This window comes from Hydra vulgaris, chromosome 06 (assembly GCF_038396675.1).
Source record: "Hydra vulgaris chromosome 06, alternate assembly HydraT2T_AEP".
In the NCBI taxonomy this organism is placed as follows: Eukaryota; Metazoa; Cnidaria; class Hydrozoa; order Anthoathecata; family Hydridae; genus Hydra; species Hydra vulgaris.
The window spans coordinates 52,619,848-52,636,401 of NC_088925.1; the positions used below are offsets into that span (position 1 = coordinate 52,619,848).

Here is a 16,554-nt window from a genome sequence, read left to right on the forward strand (position 1 = left end):
AAGACATCTATAGCTAAATAAAAGATTCAGACTGATTTTATGAACAAAATGGGACTTGTTGCTGATTTTCCTAAATGTAGTGGTTCTGGAACGAGCAACAATGGCAATACCTCAAGGCGTGCTTTTTGCAGCATATGAACAAACACCTGAAATTCTGGGTATTGATCAAAACTTTATATTCAGGTTTTGAAATAGACTCTTCACGATATGAAATAGACTGCTTAAAATTCAAGGATTATTGTTTTGACACTGTTAGACTAAATGTATCCCTTTATCCATAGTATTACATGGCTCAATCAGTTCACAAAGTATTGATACATTGACATGACATAATTAAAAGCCTTACATTACCCATCGGACTTATGTCAGATGAAGGTCAAGACGCTAGAAATAAAGACTTCAAATCTTATCGCAAAAATTTCAGCCGAAAAACATCCAGAGAGCAACAAATACTAATCTTATCAATAGACTCCTAGTTTCCAGTGATCCTGTTATTTCATCACTTCGAAAATCAACATAACACCGAACAAATCATAAAGCATTTCTTTCAGATAATTTACAATTACTTAAACAATCTAATATTGGTACTCATGCTAAATTTAGTGAATATTGCACTCGTAAATATCTGCAGATAACAAAAATAGGTTGTTGCTAAGCAAAATGCAGGTATCCATAGCAACGAAACAAAAAGATATGACCTTCATAAAAAGCACAGACATCATATTAGTACTCATGTTAGTTTTATTAAATATAGTCCCAATATTAAATTAGTTATAATTTTTGTCCAGTAAAAGTGAATTCTGCCCGACTGTGGGGTGTAGTATTTTTAGATTACTGCGTTTAAATTTTACAGCACGAAGTTTTCAATTGTTGAAACTGCCTTCTAATACTGAATAACCTTAAAATTTCACTCAGTAATAACATTACAGGAGGTAGTAACGTTAAAGCTTCACTCGTTATTATTTTACTGACTTTTTAGATTACGACTTACATAGTTTATTTTGTTAGTATTATCGAGAATTACAAAAATATTAACTTTAATATATATAAATACTTAAATGACAATACTTTTCCTGAAGATGCGAATGAGAAAGAAAAAAAAGCAAATTTTAAACGGCAGGGTAAAATCTTTGTTATTGTTCACAATAAGTTGATGTATTGCAAAAAAGGCATTGGCAAGGCAAGGAAAACTTATATTATGGAAAGAGGCTTTTATTTAATTTAAAAGGTTTTACTTAAGTAAAATAAAGTAATTAAATAATACTCTAAGTGCTTTATTGTGAACAACATTTTTAAGTTCAAAAATTTATGGCTTTAAAACAGCTCAAATAATGTAAAAATATAATAATTTTTATTTTTATTGTAGGTAATTGTAGTAATAGATCGGGGAGAACAATTAAAAATTGTTAAAGAAGTCTATGAAGGTTTTTGAACTTCTGAGAAAGATTTTGTATTAGCCAGCAAATTAGGCATTAATACTGTGAGAAAGCAAGTTTCTTCAAGATTTTTTTGACATTTAATTGTTGAGGATCTCCAGACATATAGCTTAACATGAATGATGCTAAAAAACTTCTAACAGAAACCTTAAAGTGTCTTCTGATTTAAAGCCTGTTAAAATGGAACAACAAGTTATGAATTAAGTTGGAGTAGATTTAATTAAATAACTTGAATCAAATGAATTTAATTATGCAATTGTCCTTATTGATTATTTTTCTAAGTGGACTGAAGTGACCAAGTGGATTTTTTAAAGCTGAACCTCTTATTGACAAAACAGCAGTATCAGAAGCAGCCTTTCTCTATAGAGTTATTTGCAGACATGGCTGTTTTCAAATACAAATCAATGACTAAGGTCTTGAGTTTATAAACTCAGCATCTATTGCACTACATGATATGACAGGCATTCAGCAACGTGTAACCTCTGCTTACCATCCGCAAGCCAATTGCCTTGTGGAGAGACAGAAGCAGACAATTAAGAAGCAATTAGCAAGGTCTTAAATAAAAATGTTAAAGGTTGGGCCTCAGTCTTAGACGGAATCCTTTTTGCTCTACGTGTTAAAGCACACGATTAAATGGGGTGTATTTTTTTAGTTTTTATTTAGATGCCCCAAGATGTCCTTATGGTCTTATCACAGAGCACCGATTATCATCTAACCGGTGTCGCAAAACTTGCTCAGAGGTGGGGTTTGATCCACGGCTGCTCAACAATTATACATACGGCTACTCAAAAATGATATAAAAAATAATTATGGTATTCACCAATTTACTCAATGGTTTGCAACCCTGTATACAATAAAGAAGTTTTACGTAAAGTTTTATAAATGAAAAGAGGACTTAAAGAAAAAGCTATGATCATTCCCAGCGGGCACGCGGACGTCTATGGACGGCCGAAATTGGACGCAAGGACGTCCATTTTTGCACGCGGACGTCCTATGGACAATTAAATGAGACGGCACTCGTCCGTCCGTTTTGGACGCCCACCCAGTGGGCACAGTACGTTTTTTAAACGTACTTTGAACGTTTTTATTGGGTTTAAACCTAATAAAAACGTCCAAAGAACGTTTTAAAAACGTACCATGCACACTGGGCATGGACATCTAAAATTAGACGAACGGAAGTCTATTTTGAACGTCCATGAGACGTCCAATAGACCACTAAATGAAACGGCATTCGTCCGTCAATTTTGGACGTCTATAGACATCCATGGACGTCTGAAATATTTTTCAAAATATGTCTAACTAGATATATATATATATATATATATATATATATATATATATATATATATATATATATATATATATATATATATATATATATTGTTGTTGTTTTGATTATGTAATAATAACCAATTTTTTCGATTTGAGAGTGATCAATATAAAGTTAAGTAATCACAAAATAGATCAATAAAGAAATAAAAAAGTAAGATGAAAAAAAACAACTTTTTTACGGTACTTAAAGTTTCATGCCGTTTGCGGCACTCATCAGCCATATATTTAAATCAAGAAAAGACCGTTCAAAAATACAATTAAAAAATTCAAAACAAACAATGGAATGAGTTCTGACGTCAAGTAATAATAATATTAATAATAATGACAATAATAATAATAATAATAATAAAAATAATATGAAAAATCATCTTTTTTAATCGCCAGTGTCATATTGGGAAAGAAGGAATCTGTTTCTATGTCTACACTTAGAAACAATCTCACTCCTTTTAATCAATAAATTAGTATTTTTATAATATAGAATTTCATATTTTTCGGTGAGACATAATTTGCAAGATTTGGATGTTGGATTATATGCTTTACATCACCTGAGAATTTTCCACTTAACTATAGGGACTAAATTAGCTTCTTTTAACTTCCATACATGTTTTGAGAGTTCCGTATCATTTTTGTATTTAGAGATGTTATATGATTTAACGTGATTAGCGTATCTTAATTTAAAAGGAGTCTCACTTATCCCAATGTAGGATTTTTCATTAGAAGATGAAACAAGATCATCAGTTGTAACAGTTGCTTGATATACAATGTTGCTTGTTAAACATTTATTAAACAACGGACAGAGTTTTTTATTATAGCAGTTACAGTCCTGTTGATTAAGGTTTGTATTGTTGCATAAAATGTATTTGTTGTGCGAATTTATAATAGATTTTACACTTGGTATACAACTGTAGCTAACTTTGACTGTGTTCCTGTTAAAGATTTTATGCAGTTTATTATTATTAGGAAAATGTTTGGCAATAAGTTTCAAAAAACTTTTTCCCACGTTGGTGTTGCTAACGTTTTTACTAAATGGAAAGTTAAACCAAATGAAAACAATCCGACTGTCCGTTTATTGAATCCTGCTAAAAACGAGGTTGCTAGAATTAGTAAAGATATTCTTTCTAAAATTAATACAGACCTAAGAAATATATTACAATTAAATCAATGGAAAAACACTCGAAATGTTATCGATTGGTTTAAGGCCATAAAAGATAAACACCTTTATAAATTTTTAGTTTATATATATATATATATATATATATATATATATATATATACACATTAGGGATATGACTTTTTTGCAACCTACTAGGCCTGTATCGTATTTCAATGAACTTTTATGTAAAAAGAACGAATAGATGTTTCATTTTGACATATTTTGAAAAAAGGTCACCCCAAAACCAAAAAATCGAACTTTCAATAGGTACACTTTTGTACAGTAAATGAATATTAAAGGCTGAAGATGTTGTAAGAGTCATACTCCTGTTGTTATTTTATTTATTTATGCAACATGTACTGTGATATAACAAAAAACATTATGTGATATATAATTATACAAGTATTACAAAATTAACAGTATCAAAGCGTCTAGTACAACAATATACATAACTGTCTGTGTCTATAGGCCTACTGTGTTTAGTACATGGGTCACATGATGCTCACGTCTCATAAAGAGTCTAGCGCTTATTACTTAGAATGAATCGAAGTTGCAGTTTGTCTTTCTTTCTGCAGGAAGCATACAGGTCTTGCATCACCTTGATTGCACGTTCAGCTATCTGATTACTTCGTGGTATGTCGATGACGGATGGCTCTTTCTTCCAGTGATTTTTGAATGACTGCAATGCCTTTTTGTAAGGCTTCAATACATCAGATAAATTCTTGAAGTCATTGTCATTGTACTTTTGACTACTAAACCAATGTTCTGCCCACTCATATGAAATGAACCTGCAAACCTTCTCCAAATTCTTTCTCGCTTCAGGCATAAGAATGAACGCCAGAATGGCGAGAATGGCTCTTGAGTTCCATCTGGCATTGCTCATATTAGGAATGTTCTGAAAGTGAATCAGAGGGAAGTTTCTTTGTTCTTCATAGAACCTAAACACTCTTGTTAAATGGTACAAAAACTTCATATCGTCTCTCCACCCTGATTTATCAAGAATTTCTACAGTTCCATTCACAAACTTATCCTTCAGTTCATCATACTTATTCAACAGTTCAGACACAAATGGGTATTCAATGTTTGGAGATTTGGTATCACCCCCAAGTTCTTCGTCCATCACCAGACGGAGAATCCTGTCTAGTACGTGATGCTGACAACCGATAAATTGTGGTATTGTGACACCCTTTAATTTAAACATACGTTGCAACTTCACAACAACTCCATTTCTCTTCCCAGTATTGACGTTTGTTGTATCAGTAATGATCATCTTAATTGAGTTCCACAAATTGTATTCATCAATAAGTTTGGCAATTTTTTCAGCAACAGTTTCAGCTTTGCCATCTTTTAAACGCAGTGCATCAAGTTTCACGTCAGTTCTTTCATTCTGAAGTACAACTACCTGATATTCCTTATCATCTATTCGTTTGCCGTCAAAGTGTAAGGACCACTGTTCCATTTTAAGTTGTTGTATCATTTCTTTTTTTAATTTACCTGCCTCTTTGAATATGGACTTGTAAATTGCTGATTGACTTGGAGTTGGAATATCAATACCTTGTTGTGATAATACATTGCATATTTTAGCAGCTTTCTTTGTGGAAACTCCACTTGATATAACCATACTTACAGCAAATTTACTTTTGTAGTGCTTTCTAGTTTTTTTCTGAGTGTCCTCATCATCGTCTTTATCACCGTCGTCGTCTTCATCATCTTCACTCTTACTTTTGCAGTTTTCAGATTCAGTACCACTGTCTGTGGTAGACAGGACTTGTGATGTGGAAGGTATTGCTGTTCCAGACTGGACTTTCCTTCTCTTGGAAGGGTGAATGGTTTCTTTACTTGCCACTTGTCCTGTTGAGTACCCCACCTGTCCTTTACTTTCTTTTTGTAGGTGGTATAGACGTTTATCTTCCGAGGATAACCACTGGCCATTCACTTTCGTGATGTCAAATAATGCATTGAGAACATCATATTTTCCACGCTTGACACATTCATCATAGACCTTCAGCACCTTCATAAGCTTTGCTCTTATCACTTGATCAGACACACGTGGAAAATTCAGTTTATTGTCCCACAATTTTGTAATTTCCTTAGAAATTTGGTCTATTCGTTCTTTTCTTCCTTTAACATATGCTCCGAGAAACTGGTATCTTCCTACGATCTGCAATTGAAGTGGTATTCTGGATTTTTCATCGAGTGAATGTTCTTCTACAGCCACGCTTCCTCTTCTTCTGTGTGACTCTTGAAAGCTCACCAAATTTTTAGTCCAAGTCTTCTTGTTCTTTGTTACTGTGGTATGACTTTTCTTGTGAGACATCATATAATATTGTTACGACTTTACGGATAGCTGAGCGTAAATATCCGTTTAATAAAGTCGTTTAATTAATAAAATACTTTAACTGTATAGTAATCCAATTATAGTTCGATAATCCAGTCAATGTTGATAACAGTTCGATAATCCAGTCCGTATCCTAACGATAATGCTACAACTACTTATACTTCGTACACTTACAGCGTCTTTAGTTCGCTACAGTAGTTCCTTATTAGCTCAGTTACACGCAGAGTACTTCATAGAACTATTCACATTATCAACACTGAGCTCTGACAGCAGCTCGCTTATATAATTATTTAGAGCTTCCAGAATGTTCTACTAAGTTCTATAATCTTCTACAGTCTGTTACAGTCGTCTATATCACCGTGGTAACACAATGACGTCATCACATAACAATTCCAAGTATTTGCCGGCACACGGCCGTTTCGTTGCCATGGTAACGTGTGGCGTTATATTTATAAATTCATAACAAAATAATGAAATAAATAGAATTAAGCTGAGAATTAAGCTTAAGATTAAAACATCGGTCAAAAATGAATGTATAAAAATGGTAAATCAAATTTTTATTTTGGGGGTGACCTTTTTTTGTTGCAGAAAGCTATTTGGGCCTTTTTTCATGATTTTAGGTAAAAGTTCATCGATTTATGATACAGGAAACATTTTATTTGAAAAAAAATTAAAAAGTCATATCCCTAATACACATATATATATATATATATATATATATATATATATATATATATATATATATATATATATATATATATATATATATATATATATATATATATATACATATCATTTTTATTAGCATTTAAAATTCTGATCAGAATTTTAAATGCTAACAAAAAAGTGGTGCTAAGGGCTTCGATAGTTGCGGCATCATAATCGGTTCTTTCGGATACTAAGCCTTCTAAACAAGCAAAAAAGTAAATTGCATTTATTATTCTTCTGAACACAGAAATAGTTTTTATATAAACAATTTTTTATTTTTTTATGTAAATATAAAATTAACTTTTTTTTATTTAACTTTACACAATACAATCATTGCCTAACCTTTAATACATTTGTAATGTTGGGTTGCCTTTTAATCCATGGCTTGCCTTTTAATCCATCTTTACTAAATAAGTTTTGGACTTGTGGCACCATTAACCGGTTTAAAACATTTTTGACAGTTTAGCGTGCTGTTACACCACCGATGGCTTTGATTTGAGTGATCTGAAAAATTATTAAATCTAATAAGTTATAAAACCTAATGCCGTAAAAAATTTTATATTGCAACTTAACATTTTCTCAAACACGATATTCTAATGTTACTAGGAACATTACTTGAATCATCAGAAGGAACATAATATATTCCTGTTTCATTAGAGTTGACCACAAATAACATACAACTACGTTGTATGTTATTTGTGGTCATCACCTGTTTTAATAGTATATAGAATATACTCCTGGAAAGGTTAATGCTTTTACCTTGTTTTTCATAGTACAAGAACTTGCTCTGAGAATTTCCTCTTCTTCATTAAAACACCTAATATCTCTGTGTGGGATTATAATTATGGCACCCACATCATTAGCACCAATTTTTGGTTGTTTCCATGTTGTCCAATCGCTCCATAATTTTAAGTTGATTTTGCTGCAACAAATCTAGTTTCATTAGCATGGTATACTGAAACTCTAAATATAAATTCTTTATTTGTATTGCAGCCAACAGGAAAAAATATTTATAAACATCAAACAACAACAACATCAAACAACAAACAAAACAAACAGGAAAAAACATTTATAAAACTATAGATAAAATTTTAAAATCAGAGAAATAGAGATCATCACAACCCGTAATATCATGCAAAAACTTATGTTTATTTGTCATTTCCTTAAATGAAACACCACCATCACTTTTTTAGAAAGATGTTGGATTTTTGTTAAAGTGGTACGGTTCTAAATATAATGATTGTTCGAAATCTTCATTTGATCTTGGCTGTATTACACAGCCCACTTTACTTTTTTTTCATGGAGATTTAAGTGGCACATCCAATTGAATTGGTGATGAAGAACCAGATGGTGCGCACTTTAAAGCATGCAAATTTGGACTAGGGACTTATTCCTTTGGGTTGAGCATATTTGAAACTATAAAATCAAAAATTATAGAATAAAAAACAAAATAATCCCAGAACACACCAATTGAATACCAAACATATCAAAGCTCTATACACATTTTTATCATAAATAATTAATTTCTTCAAGGTCCAGGGGCAACTACTATTTAATTTTTGTTAAAACCTTATCTCAAGCCTATAACTATGAAAAAATAACCTTGCTGAACAAAGAAATTATATAAAGAAATTACATAAGCAAGTTTCTGAAAATATTAACTTTTCAGAAATTATATAACAGTATAACATCTGACCAAAAATAATGCAAACAGTTTTTAAACAAAGCAATAGATACACTTATCAGGGCGAACATCATTTTTGTCTTCAGTTAAAAAGTTTAGCGTTGCCTGACATGTTTCATAACTTCCACACTTCAAAATAAATTCTAACGATATTAACTCTTGCCAGCCAGGTTCTGGACTAGCCTATTCAGATAAATAAACACCACCAGTTTTTTTTCCTCGAGGGGGATAGTATACTATACCTTCATCTGCATTAACCCAGTGAGTAGGTACTACTGTCTTAGTGTCAATACCATCTTCTTTAATGGCAATGGTACTGTACAACCTACAATTTTAGATAACTATAATTTAAATAGCAAATAAGTCATAACAATTAAACTTACTACTTATTTTGTACAATATATCAATGCAGAATTGTAACTCTTGTACATTTTGAATTGTTTTGAGGATAAATTTTATGTTTTTATAAAACATATATGATTCTAGAAATAAGCTTTGTAGTTAAAAAATGGATAAACCTTCAATAAATACATATATAACAACAAAAAATACGCAATTTCAGAAATTCACATTATTTAACAAAGATATTACAACTTTGTTATTTTTAAATGAAATACACACACATTTTCTAAGTAAGTCATGCATGTTAATTGTTTGCATTACTGGACTAAAATTATGGTTTATGGTATAGTATAAATTAAGTATCTTAGATTCTACAAAGTTGTCAAAGAAATTGTTTAAATGATTCTTTTTATAGATGTCACAAACTAATTGATCATTTGGTAAAATGTTTTTAACAAAATATTTCGTCATGAAACAAGCATTCTTGGAAACATCAACTTTAGTTATTAATTTTGCATTATGTGGATCATCTGATTTATGTTCACTTGAGTGTTTTGCAAGTTCTATTTAAGGGTTTTGTTTAACTTGTACTAATCTTTTTAATTGTTGCAAAAAATTCTTAAACTGGAAGCAAGAAATCTTGACCAAACTACTTTCAAAATGTTCAACATTGTCTGTTATATGCAGAAGACAGTGAACATTGTAGACACAAAATGTGTCACCAAAATGTTCATGAGAGTTTGACACAAAATACTCCAAGAGTTTTTTTGCATGGCTCAAATATGTGCTCCTAACATCATTATTCTCCTCACACAACATGCGGATTGCTCAAGATAAGCTGAGAAAATGTTTATACATCTTAGGATTGAGAATATCCTTTAAAACAACAATACTCACATATAGTAAGAATGTTCTTAGTTCTGTGACTTTCCATCTATTGAAATCTTCTAAAGATCTTGTTTGACGCACAAAATCTGATGGCGATTTCCTATTAAAATTAGTGAATAAATGAGAAATCTCTTTTAAATAAGGAGTTGATAAATGACCATTAAATATTTGGGCATGTGTATCTTTGTAGTAGTATAACATACGCCTCATAACACCTAAATTAACTAAGTGCATATAGTCAAGAGCAAAATCCTGAATCATATCTAAATCTTCAATGTCAAACAGTGGAGTTTGTGTATGATGATGGCACCGACCATCTTCATCTTGTTGAGAGTATAATCCGGCTTTTAAATCAGCATTGTTTCTATTTGTAACTGTTTCGTGACATTTATCATAAACAATACAACCATTAACATAAAAACCACGCAAATTGCACCTTTCACATGGATTGTATCTAGAATGTTTAACTGTGCCTTTTAAGAACGCCCTTGCAGGAGCATCACATGTTATTGCTAACAAAGAAATATTGAAGATCTTACCAAATATTTCTTCTGGCTGTTTAAAAGTTTTTAGTTCTTCTGCAAAATCTGCTAATAATTCAGAAGTACACGGCTCTATTTCACCGCCATACAATCCAACAACAAACGGTTTAAATTAAGATGCTGAAAACATTTTTTTAAGATGCTGTTTTCACAACTCTTCTAGTACACAAAAGTGTCTTTGCGTCTTCTGGCATTTCCTGGTGCCCATGACAATTTAAAATTGTCAATAAATCATTGGTACATTGCCTTGTGCAGTTGTGTTTTAAATCCAATTTTTTATTTCATTTTGAAAAATAACTGTTTCCAATGGCTCTTTTTCAATATCACTATCGTTTAAAGACAAATACATTTTATCCTGATCACCGCCTTTAATATCTTTGAATCTCTCTCCTTAATTTTCAATAATTGAATCAGAAGACAAAACGTATTTTTGTGGTACTGTGTTACTGAATGTTAGCTTTAAGGCACTAGTTAAACTTGGATACATAACATTTTCTGCAGCAAAATTACATACAGATTCACTAACTGCACACTGTGAGTCTTAAAAATATGAACTTTACATTTATATACACATTATATATATATATATATATATATATATATATATATATATATATATATATATATATATATATAAGTTTATATACACTGCAGTGCTTATAATTAGATACATGCAAAATTAGATACATGCATAAATTTAAATAATATTTTCATATATCCAGTATATATAATTATATTTAAATATATATTATAATTATTATAATATACATTTAAATATATTTATAATTATTATAATTATATAATATATTTAAATATATATTATAATTATTATAATATACATTTAAATATAATTATATACACTATTTAAATGTATAATAATTATACATTTGAATATTAAAACATTGACATTAAAAAAAATCAATTTACATGAAATATAAAATACGTTAAAACTCACTTGTACCTTTGTTTTTTCTTATCGATAGAAACAGTTTTTCTTTTGGTTGATCTAAACTTTGAATCCATTATATCATATATATGCAAAATTAAATAATACCACTTAGATTTCAGTTTTGAAGAGAAACACTAAACTTGAAAAACACGTGGATAAATATAAAATAGTTCGTTCAGCCAGAATATACCCGTTTTGGACGTCTAAATAGGTCTGTTTTAGACTTGGACGAGCGGACGAACTTTTGACGTCCTATGGACGTCTAAATAGGTTCGTATAAGTAGAGATGTTCGGACTAATTGACGTTTTTCTGTTCGCCCGTGTTCGTACGGTCCGAACCACCGAACCGGTCGAACACGAGCAACAATAATTTTCTAAAACAATTATTCTCAACAGGGGCTGTTGAGTCAATAAAGGAAGAAAGTGAAGGCAAAATGTGGTTAGAAAAAGGCTTGGTAGAGGAGTGCTGCTTTTTCTGAGGTGTAGAATTGGTCGGTGATGAGTTTGTCTTTTCAAAATTACAATATTGTATAAGACGTCGCAGGTTTTCCTTTGTTTCTATAAGCTTGGCAGAAGCATTTTGTCCGAAGACTTTGAAAGACTTTCAAAAAGGAATAAGAAACAAACCAATGCAATGAATATGATTTATTTTGAATTTATCAGACAAAATGTCAGTTGCAAAACTTGACAAGTACGTAATAATATCTCTTTGGTTTTCATAGTCCTGTGTGAAGACCTGAGAATCATATTGAGTTTCAAAGTCAGAATCATTAACCCATCGCAAGAAGTTTTCAACTGGAAGAGTGTTTGCCAAGTGTTATCGTCAATTACATAAGACTCAGGATTGTCTGATTTAGGAGTAATGTTGAAAGAAATCTGTGCAAAAGATGAGGAGAAAGACTTGAAGTAATCTTGCATACTAAAATTTAACAAAATTGGCATATAAATTGTTGGATAGGTTGACCCTTCCAAATCATCACTTGCAGCTTTGAAAACTTTTAAAAATTTAACCAAAACCTCCAACTGATTTTTGTCGATTGCCTCAATTGCTACCATTTTATTAGTTCCTCGTAAATGAATCAACAATTCATCATACATTAGAAGGACTCCTTTAAAGAGTGTCAGATGTGAATTCCAACGTGTAGCTACATATTATTTTCAGAGTCCGGCTTAATTTTGCATTCACATTTCCACTCTTCACGAATGTAACAACTTGATAACAATTGTGAAGAAGATCATGCAAAGATAAGCAGTGAATTTTCAGTTCAGATGGTTTAAAAAGTTTTGTCAAAACATTGTTCAAGTTGTGGCTGCTATATGAAATTCTTGTCGATTGCAAGATATCTGGACAAATGTCTATATCTTCTATTGCTACTACAAAGCCACTATCTTTGAAAGCACTCAAAATATTAGAACCTTGATCAGTGGTGAAAATTATTTGTCTCAGTCCGCCAGCAGTATAGGCATCTACCTTTTTAAAATTGTCAATGAGATATCAAGAGACAACAGTGGCAGTTTTTGAAATAGGAGGTAACACAGAAAAAGCCATTGCCGGCTCCTGTACTTGATTATTTTCAATCCAATGCAGCGTCATCGATAGATATGAGTTTCTGAAAAATCATTAGTCCAAATGTCAGTAGTTATGCCTACACCACTTCTTTCTAGTTTCGCTTTGGGTATTCGGCTGATTGTGATTCTAGACTTCGAAACACTAGTTTTCATGGCTTCAGCAACTTTGTGTTTGGAAGGAAGAATGTTTTTAGCAGTAATATGTCCCCGATAAGTAGCACCAAGATGAATAGCAGTGTTTATGACAGATTCAAATCCTTCCCCATAAATTGTTACAAATGGACGAAGATCAGTACTAAATAACGCAAGACAACTATTCACCATTGCATTCTTGTGGTTTTTATGAACTTGCACAGAAGTTTTGAAGGTAGAATTTTCCTTTTTTTATTACTGGCAAAATAGACTGTGAAGGATCTTGAGCTGTTGGGGCATGTGTTTTTAAATGTCTGGTCAAAGTAGTAGTGCTACTTAGCTTTTGGGGAACAGCTTTTTTACAAATGTTACAAACTGCAATATTTTTGACAGGTTTGGTGGCATGTAATTTGAAGAGCAAAGGAAAATTCATCCAAACTTCTGACTTGCCTACACCAGTAGTTTTCGCTTTCAAAAGAACAGAACCACTGGAAATTTGTTCATTTAAAATTGCATTAAGTTTAATGACTTCATCTGAAGTCTCATAGATATCTTTTATAACATGCGCCATTTTGTATTTTTGTGTAATAAGTTCTCGAAAATATGTAACTAATATTCACCAATACCCTGTAGTCCAAGGAGAATGAAACTTTTAAAAGTCTTGAAATAATTTAAAGCTGTGGTGAATAATTGAAAATAAAACCACATACAAAAAATAATTCCCATGAAAAAAAGCATGAAAAACACACCTGGAGAATTACTCAACTTTTCTGCGGTCACATACAAAGCTATGATGCGTATATAGAACAATAGACCATTAAAAGTTTACAACAAGATAACAATAAAATCGAAATAAACAAAATATCTAACGTTTATATGTGCGCACGTTTCATGCTCTTCAGATATCTGTTCACAAGCAACAAGAATACAACCGTAGCATAGTTTCGCATACATCGTGATTTTTAATAAAAAAACTTAAACTAGGATAAAACAAAGATTTAAACGGTAGCAAAAGTCTTGAATTGTTTAAAGCAGTGGTGAATAATTTGGATTAAAATGGAATATAAATTCAAGAGAGATAATAATGCTGAACAGTTCGTACAACCGAACAGTCGAACACTTTCGGAAAAGTCAATCAATTTTATTCGATTCGGCCCAGAAATGCCAGCCCGGTCGGACGCCGAACATGGCGGCCATAAAAAATTCCGACAATGGCGGACATCGGACAAAACATTCTTCAATCAGAACCGAACATTTCGATCACGGACACCGTTGAAAATTTTTCAATTCTAACCGATCAACCATTTTGTAAAATTTTTTTGACTCGGTCGCACATCGGACACAATTTGGCCCATGTCCGACCATCTCTACGTATAAGACGTAGACGAACGGACGAACTTAGTACGTCCTATGGACGTCCTAGGACATCCTGTGCCTGCTGGGTTGTTATTTGTTCACAAAAGAAACAAAAAATAGACTATGATAGAAAGCATGCAACATCATCAAAATATTTTGTTGGTCAAAAAATACTATTAACAAATCTTATAAGAGAAAATAGAAAAGGCGGAAAAATGACTTTCTCATGGCTTGGTCTACTTGAGATACTTGATATTTTGTCAAACTCAACATTTTTATTAAGAAACAGTAAATGGAACAACGTATTAAAAAAGAAATATTCTCAAAATCCAATTATTAAACTATTTGTTAAAGAGAAAAGTAATTCAAAATTGAATAATTCATCTTCTAACTGCGATAATCAAAATAAATTTCAACGTAATCCCAAACTAATGAAACATCTCTCCAAAAAAATTCGCCTAAAAATAGCTAAAGAACAAGAACTCAAAATATTTATTTATTTCGTCCTTTGAAATAAGCCTTACAATGTTTTACAACATAGCGATAGTTTTGAAAAATTCCGACTGGAGCTGGCAGAAGACATGGTCTTACCATCCAGCCCCGTTGTTACAAATTTAGATATAATCTTGTATATAACACACATGCATAAATTAAAAAAATTTTTTTTTTAATAACATAACTTTGAAATCCATACATATTGAAGAAAATACATTGAAAAAAAAAAATAAAAACGTATTGCGTCAATATATAAGATATTAAATAACTAAGGTTAAATAAAGGCTTTTTTGTTGCACATTTAAAATTTAGAGTGGAAGTTATAGTCTTTATATTACTTGTTAGAACTGATGCGAAACCATTTTAAATTTTTGTTTTTTATTCCATTAATATCTAGTTTATACTGAAGAATCTCATGGTCAACAGTGTCAAATGCTTTTGAAAGATCAAGAAATACCCCTAGAGTGTATTTATTTTTATCGAATCCATTTAAAATTTCATTTACAAGTTTGACTACAGCGTTTTCTGTTGAGTGTCGTTCTTGAAATCAATATTGATTATTATTTAAGAGTTGATCATTAACTAGAAAGTTATAGAGTCTATTGTGCATTATGCGCTCTAATACTTTCGAAAAACAGGGTAAAACAGAAATGGGTCTATAGTTAGAAGGCATAAAATTGTCCCCGCTTTTAAATACAGGAACGACTTTAGCTATCTTAAGCTGTTCAGGAAATATCCCGTTATTTAAAGACACGCTGTACATATGCAGAAGGGGATGTTCGATAATGTGGTAGACGCTTTTTACGACATTCGCGCTTATGTCGTCATCCCTGGGCTTTTGTTTGATTGTAGAGAATTAAAGGCGTTTTGAAGCTCATTGGGAGTTACTTTATGCTCTTCCATTACGAGATCCTTTTTTTTTTCTAAATATGATTTAAAACTTGTTTTTCAAGGAGTTACTTTGTCAGCAAGTTTTTTCCCAATTTTTGTAAAGAAATTGTTAAATTTCTCAGCAATGTCTATAGATTTGGAGGCTGCAATATAACTTTCATATGTTCTTAAGTCCCGTGGGCACGGTACGTTTTTAAAAGGTTTTTTAGACGTTTTAATAAGGTTTAAACCTAATAAAAACGTCCAAAGAACGTTTTAAAAACGTACTGTGCCCACTGGGGTATCTTGGGAACATTTTAGTGTATCTTTTTTCATTCCTAAAACCTCTTTTATTATGCTCCATGTTTTTTGAGCGTTACCGATATTATTTTCTAATAAATTGCAATAATATTTTTTTTTGATTATTTTTTTTAAGTTGCAAATAAATTTTTATATTGTTCATATATTTTTTTCATGACAGTTTTTGCTGACAGTTTCTGAGTGTCAACATATACGTGTTTGCGATGTTGTTTATAAGCGCATGTTATATAAACAGTGTTGCAGTCTCCTATCAGGATATTCAAGCGGTGTAGCGAAAAACTACATTAACATAAGTGGTATGGTCGCAGATTGCGTATGGGCTACAGAAGTTGAAATCCTTTTTTAAAATTGATATTGCTGTGCGGTCAGGGGCGCACAATAGGTGAGGATCTGGGTCGGTTTTCCAAGGGCATATCGTTTATGGGGCATTATCAGATTA

The 16,554-nt window shown here is 31.6% G+C and overlaps 1 long non-coding RNA gene across 1 annotated transcript; it reads right to left on the reverse strand.

Moving 5' to 3' along the window:
• Positions 1 to 7,080: 7,080 nt before the first annotated feature.
• LOC136081073 (uncharacterized) lies at positions 7,081 to 7,926 on the reverse strand. The gene is made up of 3 exons (XR_010638868.1): positions 7,727 to 7,926; positions 7,310 to 7,471; positions 7,081 to 7,166 (listed from the first exon to the last, which is right to left on the reverse strand). It is a non-coding gene; the product is annotated as an uncharacterized LOC136081073 (long non-coding RNA).
• Positions 7,927 to 16,554: the final 8,628 nt, after the last annotated feature.